Consider the following 9,683-nt stretch of genomic DNA (forward strand, 5'->3'; position numbering starts at 1 on the left):
AAAGGTGTAAAAAATGAAAATAAAATAAAGAATAGTAAAATTAGCATAAAAATGTCCAGTAGTTGTCATTCACTTCCTCTGTTAATATATTTGGCACTCCTGATTCTCGGCCCAGACAGTCTTGCAGTTCCCAGCATTCCACTGCACCTCAGATTTGTAAGGTAATCCTTAATTTTAAGTAGGCTATATCTTAGTTATTTGTGTCCATTTATTTTTGATTAATTAAAAGATAAAGGAAAGAAAATAGGAAAAAAAAAAAAAGGCAGTTTGTAATTCAGCTTTTAGGTGTCAGTGTTACCGGTTTGACCTCCCAGTCTTTTTGGTTGCTCTGGCCTTCTTTCTCTATGGCTCTAGCTGGCAGGGTGCCAGCTGGCTCCCAGACTATCTCTTCTGGTTCAGATCCCTTGTTTCCAGGAAGGCAATTTCCCCCTGCAATTTCCCCGGATATGCCCAACTGGGCAGTCCTTCCCTAGTATTCAGAAACAAGGGGGTGAAGGGGATCAGGCGCCAAGGTGTCTAGATGTTCCGCCCTTGGTGAAACAGCCACGATTCTTAACATTCTGTCCCGTGACCCCTGGCGTTTTAAAAAAGTCCCGCTTCTGGGGAGGATTATGTCAAACCCAGCACTAGGTGTCGCTGCAGCCTTCTTTGAGTGCAGCTCGGAGGGCGGTAGTGCGCGCTCCTGGCTACAGTGGGGCAGGGGCTGGAGCTCCCCGGCTACCTTAGCTGCCTGCGCCGAGGGAACCCGATTCTTCAGGCTGTCCCTGCAAACTCTGACCTTTCCATGGGTGACTGAAGAACTTCCTTGAATCCACGTGTTTGCGCCGATTCAGGCGTCTCAACTGCTTGATGGACTTCTCCGCTGTGGGTTTTCCAGGCCTCAGAGAAGCTCCTCCTTTCCTGGTAAGATGGCGCAGCCTTCCCTCCGGGAGAGCTCGCCGGGAGAGCTCGCCACGGCCGCGGCAGTGCTGGCCTCTTGGTCAGGAAATCCTGTCCAGCGGACCTTTCCTTACCTTCCTTGAGAATTCCGCTGCCCCTTAGCTGCCAATCAACATTCCCTGAGCGACTCAGACACTGCTTCTATCTGTTCTTGGACCAGAGTCAGAACAAGTCCGACTGTTCGGTCGCCATCTTCAAGCCTGTGTCAATCTTTGCCATTTTAATTATGATGCTTCTTTGTTTGGGATTCTTTGGTTAATCTTGTTCGGGTCTGTCTGCACTTTATATATTTGTGTGTCTATCTCCTTTACCAGGTAAGGCAAGTTTTCAGTCATTATTTCTTCAAATAGGTTGTCAATCCCTTGCTCCTTCTGGTACCCCTATGATATGGATGTTGTTATGCTTTGTGCTGTCCTAAAGGTCCCTTAAACTATTCTTATTTTTTAAAATTCTTTTTTTCTTTTTGCTGATCTGATTGGGTTTTTTCTGCTATCTTGTATTCCAAATCATTGATTTGATCTTCTGTTTCATCCAACTGACTTTTTAGTTCTCTCTATAGCATTCTTCATTTCAGATATTATATTCTTCATTTCTGACTGGTTCTTTTTTATGTTTCTATGTCATTTTTCATGCTTATTATCTCTTTTTTAAAGTTATCATTTATTTTCTCCATTCTTCCCCTAAGTTCTTTAAACATCCTTATAAATACAATTTTGAACTCTATCTGGCAGATTGCTTGCCTCCACTTAACTTAGCTTTTTTTCTGAAGTTATCTCCTGTTCTTTTATTTAGGCCATGTTTTGTTGTGCCCCATTTTGGATACATTTTTTGTGCTTGTTTCTATGTATTATGTAGATTTGCTATGTCTCCCAGTCTTGGTAGGATGGCCTTATGTAGCAAGTGTCCTATAGGACCCACTGGCCTCTTTTCCTTGATTGCCTGAGTGGAATGCTTCAGGAATGTCCCTTGTATGGGTTATATAGTCCCTCCTATTATAATTCACTCTTAATTTATATTGATCTGCTTGTAAGTGTGGTTGACTCTTGAGCTGCATGACTGAGAGAATCAACCCTGACCATGGTGTATGAGGCACTTTGTATATGCTGATCACACAGAGTACAATTGAGATCTCCCTTTGGATATGCCACTTGTGAAGCTAATTGATTCCTGCTCTGATGTTGCCGGAAGCTGATCATTGGGTGCTTAATTCTGGGGCCTCTTAGGAAGGACTCTGGTACTGGCCAATATCAGATGCTTCCTGTGACTGGTCGTGCAGATCCAAGCACAATACCAATGCTGACTTTTACCAGTACTTGGCCCAAGGGCAGATTATTAAAGGTCCCAAGATACTCTAGGATCCACCTCCACCTTCTGAGTCACTGAAAGAGCTTCTGGTTGTACTCAAGTGGAATATATGTTCAATAGATTGATACAGGTTCAAACTCGGTGTCAGTGCTGGGTATGAGGCTACTCAGCAAATGTCTTAAAAAATACTAAGTCTAACTCCACCTACTATATGCTTACACATCTTTAAGCAGTGTACAAAAAAAAAAAAAAAAAAAAAAAAAAAAAAAAAAACAGGCTTTCATTATAAGCATTGAATTAAAAAATCTAAAAAGGCCACATTCTAGGACTAAGGTGTCCAGGATATGTACTCTGAGATTAGCTGTGTGACCTTCAGTGCTCCAGGGAGGGTCTGTGGATTCTCAGAGGCTAGGGAGCTGTTTCCTGCTGTAAGTGATTAATGGGTCCCTTGAGTTGTGGCATGGGAACAAAAGCATAGCAATTCTATCACCATGTCATGAAAAATAAATTGTTTGATTATGAGTGAATAATCCTAGCAGATGCCTCCCTCCATTTTCTTTCTAATAGGATTGCAGTTCTTTTCAGATGTTTGAACAAATGAATGTTCATTAGTTGCATGGGCAGCACCCTCCCATCCTTTTGCTCCCAGAGCAAAGTGCTCAAGGATGGCTGAAGTGCAGGGGAGGGCAAACAAGTGGATAAAGGGCCCTCAGGTGGGTTAAAAATGCTTTTAAAACCATTAAATCTTTAAGGCATAAGAATGGCATGATCTGATTTTATTTATTTTATTCTTAATACCTTTTAATTGTTTTTTGAGTCAACATTCAATATTAGTTTTAGGTGTACAACTTACAAAGTGATCCCCTTGATAATTTTTGGTTCAGAAATGAAATTTTCCTTCTGAAAGTGAAATTATGAGAACTTAGAAACAAACTGAGTGTGGCTCAGTTGAGAAAAATCAAATAAAACTGTTTTTGCAGAATGCGTTTGTTCTGTGAGTCTTGCACTGTGTGAGTGTGGACAGGAAGTGGGAATGTCAGGTACAGTGGCAGATATCAGGCCCCAAAGTGTGTGTTTTGATGGCTGACATTTCAGCGAATGCTCCAAAGCCCCACAAAGAGTAGCTGCCAGCCTCTATGGTGTTGGCAGGAGTTGCTCCCTGAAAAGCATTTGAATAGGACTATGTGGTCCAGGCCTGAGGGCTGTTGGCCTAGGAAAAATGGAGAGGATGCCCTGCCTTCATGGCTTGAGGTTTTTGTTTCTTTGGACATGGCTGAGCAAGGCCAGGTGCCCTCAACTATTCCTGTGTCCCTGTGTCAACTATTCCTGTGTCTACTGCCATGTAGAGCTCGGATCTGAGAAGAAGCTGTCATCATCCACAAGTCAACTTTTGTTTCAAATAAATCACTTCATCAACAGAAGCAAGGAATTGGGCCCTGATTTCCTCCTAGAGATTGATAGCAATAGCCACCGATTTCCTGTCCAAAGCTGGTACTGCAACAAAATTAAGAGTTATATTTCTAGGGAAATAATACTGTAATTCTCACTCACCCCCATCTCCGGCATGACTCAAGCATTTTGTTTCTTGTCTCCTCAACACCTATACAAGCTTTTCATTTCTTCTCTGTCTATTCCTGTCCCATCATACCTGTATACCAGGTTGTGATTATAAAAGCCCTGTGTATAGTCTGCACAACCTATCTCTATGACCTTTACAACCTCCTTCTCTGACCTGAACAACCTCTTCTGGGACCTGCACAACCACCTACCTCTCTGATCTGCACAACCTCCTCTGTCCTGTGCAAACTCCCTCTCTGACCTGTAAAACCTCCCTGTCTGATCTGAACAACCTCCCTCTCTGACCTGTACAAACTTCCTCTCTGACCCATATAAATTCCCTCTCTGACCTGCACTAACTTCCTCTCTAACTTGTACAACCATCTACCTCTTTGATCTGCACAATCTCCTTCTCTGACCTGCACAAACACCTTCTTTGACCTGTACAATCTCTTTCACATATGCACAACTTCTTTATTGAGAAGAGACAGCAATAGCAATGTGTTGGGTGAGCATTGGTCCATTTTACAGATGAAGGGTTTCAATAAATTTACATAATTTGGCTCAGCTGGAGTATTGAGATGATAGTGGAATAGGCAGGAGGAAACTTCATTCTTCTTGTCCACATCCTTTGACACTAGGACACACAATTATCCCCTCTTCCTCCTGCCATCCCCTGGAATTGACACCGTATGCAGTTGGAGCCTTGTTGTCCTGTGCCATGGGACAATGCCAGCCCTAGTCCTAGGCCCTTCATGGTTCTTTCTGAAAGGGTGGCATGAAGGAATGAATTTGTCATCCATCCACATTGCATAAGCCCAGATGGTCCCTAATTTATAGATAATGAGGTCCTTATGAGGAGGTAGAGAAGAATAATGTTTGGGTGGAGGACAAGTCCACAACAGAGGTGCAGGTTAAGCGAGGCAGACAAGAGAAGATACTATTTCCATGAGAGAGACTAGTGCTATGACAGGGCTGGACTCTGGGACATGGGGTTCCTTGATTCAGTCATATTGATAGAGAGCTGGGACCTCCCCTCTGAGGCCCTCTGATTCCTGGATAAGGAGCACAACATGTCCAGCCACGTGCTGGAACCTCTAGAAAATTGCTACACATGGAGCCTCAGTTTTTTTGTTTTTGTTTTGTTTTTTATCTGTTGGACAGGGTAACAGCACTGCTGACCCCAAGGCTGCTGTGATGTAAAGACACAGGTGTAGCTTCTGCTACTGTCTTTTCTCAGGTGTCATATCTTCAAGGGCACAATAGGCCTGGATGGACCAAAGGTAGGAAGTGTGTGTGTGTGTGTGTGTGTGTGTGTGTGTGTGTGTGTCCTCCTATCCTTGCTCAGGCAGGACCCTGCTGGCAGTCTTGGCTTTAGGCACCCACACAGAACTCTCTAGATTGTCTGGGTATCTCTGTGACTCTGGGTCAGCATCTGGGTGGTAAATTCCAGCCCATTAGTGGAGCTATTTTGTTTTTGCTGGACTTATTCCAGATCCATTCACTTGCCTCCTCTTCTTGGCATTGCAATTCTTTTTAAAGAATGTGGGGTGTCAAAACTTTCATGCCTCTTATTTCCCGCAGATACTGACAGTAAGCTAATAGCGCACAGTGACAGTGATTCATGTCCTGCATTGCCATCTGCTTGGTGGCCAGCCCTCTGGTCTCTGAAGCCACTGTGATTACTTTGGAAAAGGTGACATCCCGGACCTGGATCCCATGGCATGCAGACATGTCCTCCAACAAAATTTGTATTTTTCTATATTCATTTGGATTTTGTAATTGCACAATGAGACTGACCTTAGAAAATATTTTTTAGTTTAAAATATATATATATATATATATATATATATATATATATATATATATTGGAGGCATTTTATTTTATCTGAAGGTTCCTGAATAAAGACTGAGAATATAAGAATATCTACTCCTAGGTCAGAAATTATTTTTGCTCAGACTGGTTAATTTTCACTTCAAGGCTGTGTAGTGCTATATCCTGTCCTATTTAACCCAAATATAAACTGATCTCTCCCACTTTTGACGCTTCTGACTATAAGAATGACTATTTGTCCCAATTTTCTAGAGCTTTCAGCCTATACCATTTCCTCTCTCCCTCCCTGTTTCTCCCCCCTCCCCCCTTCTCTTTCTCTCTCAGGTTAGAAACACAAATCTTATCGACACTTTCTACCAGTATGAGCATGCATGGAACTGCCAGGCCAGGTGAAGGCTGCCCACATCCTGCCAATGGACTGGGAGGGAAGGGTTGCATCCCTGAATGATGTAGATTTACAAAGTGCAAACCCCAGAGATAGCTTCTGCCTTAGATATGGTCCTGGGTGAGTTTGAGGGCATTGAGAACAAGCACATTTTGTCTGAAAGCCCCTCCCTTCTCCATGCACCCCCACAGCTGTGGCCTTCAATAACCAGAAAGTAATGTGGCCTTCAATAACCAGAAAGCCTGTAGCTATGGGTCAGAAAACTGCTATAGTGGGTCTCAGAGAAGCCTGACTGATAACTGTCACACTATTTCCAAAGGGCTCTGTTGTGGGAAGACTTGGGAAACTTGGAATTCAGGGGGTTGTGGGTCAGTACAGAGAGAACCTCCCTGCTTTATGGTGGCTGGTTCTGAAGACATTATCAGAAGCCTTGGTGAAGGTCCATTGTTAGGGAAAGTGTGGATGGCTATGAAAAATGTGCCTTGAAAGGACCGACTCCATCCTGTCCCCTATCCTCCATCTGAACCATAGGCACTCCATCTTGTTCCCATAAATTTTGTAAGAAGTGCCTTTTAAAGTTTTCCTATGAGTACAGATGGTCCTTTGTTATGTTAATTCCAGAATGTAACTAAACCAGATAAGTAACCGTGCTATTTCTAGCTTCTGCAATCATGCTTGCTTAAATAATGGGAAAATAAGACATTTTCTGAAGGGGGCAGGAGGTTGCTGGCAATCTGAGCCTATGCTGATAATCTAATGTATATTCTTATCGGCCTATAGTCTAGTTACTGCTCCCTTTTAATTGTCCAGTTTTGCAAGACCTATTTACTTAAGCACTACTCCCATTTTGGAAAGGCTGTAAACCATGAACAATATAACCCCAAGACAGAGTTGTCAGGACTGGAGCCAGGGCAGGCCTTGAGATATGGTCTCACTGCACCCATCCCAGTGTTTTTTTTTCCTCTTTTTGCCTTTATAAACTTATCCTTAATCTCAATTCGGGGTCATGAGCTTTGGAGGGGCATAAGCCCTTCGCAGCAGACAGCTTTTGAAATAAAGACTCCAAATTCAACCCTCCAGCTGTGGCATCTTCTAGACTTGCTGAATTCCAATATAACAGCTAATGTTCAGAATCCATGCCTTATTCGTTCATGCTCACAGGTACTGATTGTTCATTAAACAGAAGAGAATATGATGGTGGTGAATCCTCGCTACTAAATAAGACAACTTTTTAGTTTTTCTAGGGGCTGTTATTTTGGACCACAAAGAACAATTTATAATAGACAATAATGATTTGGTAACTGACAGACTTCCCAAGATCAAGGGGTCTAAAGGATGATTAGAACCATAGCCGCTGACTTCCATGGAGGTACATAGTGTAGCATTTTGCAGTTTATACTTGGGCAGTTCCATGGAGAACTGGCTTGTGTGAAATATACTTTTTCTGTTTCATTCTGTTCTTTATTATTTCCTTCAGTATACTAACTTTGTGTTTGCTCTTCACTTTCTAGCTTCTGGAATCAAAGGTCATTGATTTTATCCCTTTTCTAAGGTAAGAAAGTTTCAAAGTTTCTCTTGAAGCACTCACTGCTTTAGCTGCATCACCCAAATTTACACATACTGTGCTTTTTTTTTTAAGATTGTAATTTCTATTCTAGGCTTTCTTAAGATATACTTGATGTATACAATAAACTGCATAATGTTTTCACATGTGAAACCATCACCACAATCAAGATCATGAGCAATGCAGTCAAAGCTCCCAGTTTCCTCGTGGTGTCCTTGGGTAATCCCTCCCTCCCTGCTTGCAATCAAGGCAACTTGCTTTCTGTTACTATAGTTTATTTTGCATTTTTAAATTTTATATAAATGTGATTTTACAGTATATATTATTTTTCTGGCATCATTCACTCAGCATGATTATTTTACAATTTATCCATGCTGTTGCATGTACATACTTAATTCCCTCTTTATTTATTTTTTATTTTTTTTTGCTTTGCTCAGTTTGTCCATCCCATTGATCATTGATGAACATTTGGGTTATCTGCAGTTTTGGCTATTAGTAAAGCTGCTAGCAACATTCATTTATATATGTGTATGAATGTATATATGCTTTCATTTCTCTTGGATAAATATCTAGTTGTGGATTCGCAGAGTCATATAGTAAATAAATTTAACTTTTTATGAAATTGACAAACTCTTCCAAAGTGATTATATTATTTTAAATTTCCACTAATAGTGTACGAGAGTTTCAGTGGTTTCACATTCTAACCAACATTTGATTCAGTTGTGTGTGTGTGTGTGCGTGTGTGCGTGTGCATGCGCGCACGCACACGTGTGTGTGTGTGTGTGCGTGTGCAATCTTTTTAATTTGAGACATTCTAAAAGATATATAATGGCAGCTCATTGTGGTTTTAATTTTCATTTCCCTAATGACTATAATGTTGAGCATATTTTCATATTATCTTCCTTGCCATTTATATATATTAGTAAAATGTTTTTGTTTAAATATTACATTGACTTTTAAATTGGGTTGTTTGTTATCTTCTTGTTGAGCTTTTATTATTAAGATATAATTCAAATGCAATAAAATTCACTAGTTGAAGGTGCAATTAAGTGGTTTTTTGGAATATTCACAAGGTTATGCAACCATCACCACTGTCTAATTCCAGAACACTTTAATACTGAAAAAGGAAACCTTGTGTCCTTTAGCAGTCACTAGCCATTCAGTTATAAAAATAAGTACTTCCACAGTGGTCTTTTTAGTAAGTATGACACCCTAGTGGCTTTTAAGATAAATTCCTATGGCAAAATTAAATATTGATTTTCATGCAAACAATGATTCTACAACTATTCAGAATTCAAAAAGGAATACCAGCTTGTGATGTACCCAGTCCACCAATCTCCCTCCCCACAACCAGACATAGTGTTTAGGCTGTAACTGTCCCTTGCCTTGAAATTTAATTTACATTATTTGATATATATTTGTCTAGCAGTCAAAAAAGAAAAATTAACCTCTAGATATTTTGGAAAGTTGTCTAGTTAAGTGTAGTTTGTTTAACTATATTTCTGTAAACATGCTAACTGAACAATGAACCCTACAGAAAGAATAAGATTTATAATCTCTGTGGAGGAATCTAGGCCATCTGAGAGATGGATGAGGAAATGCCACTGAAGAAGGGCTGGATGGAAGGAAAAGATACAATGCCATTCTGTATTTATTTTCATCAATATGGTTTTTTCAAAAGGATGGGCAAGGTTTGAGAAAATGAGGAAAGCAATGTTCCAGGGTAGCTGTGGCCACAAATTACCAGTCAGAGAATGTGTGCCCACTCCTTGCACAGGGCACCTGAACTGTGGGGCTTCATATTGAATTGGTCTCTTCATTTGGCCTGTTTTTTACAGCAAATATGCACACAGAAGCCAGCAAACTGAAGGAACTTTCAAATAGTGAACATATATGGAAAGCTAAGAGTTCACTTATGTTCTTGAGCATAGCAGTCCTTAGTAAAGCAGTCATAATTGGAGTGAGGATGGTTCTTCATTCTTTTAAGGAAATTAAACTGAGCTTCTAAGAGATGAGGGGTGAAATACTAACTGATAGAATAATAGAATATGATGAAAAGTAAATCTCATAGAGCTAAAAATAAATAAAAATTTAAAAAT

This window comes from Pipistrellus hanaki, assembly GCF_964339955.1.
Source record: "Pipistrellus hanaki genome assembly, chromosome: 2".
NCBI lineage: Eukaryota > Metazoa > Chordata > Mammalia > Chiroptera > Vespertilionidae > Pipistrellus > Pipistrellus hanaki.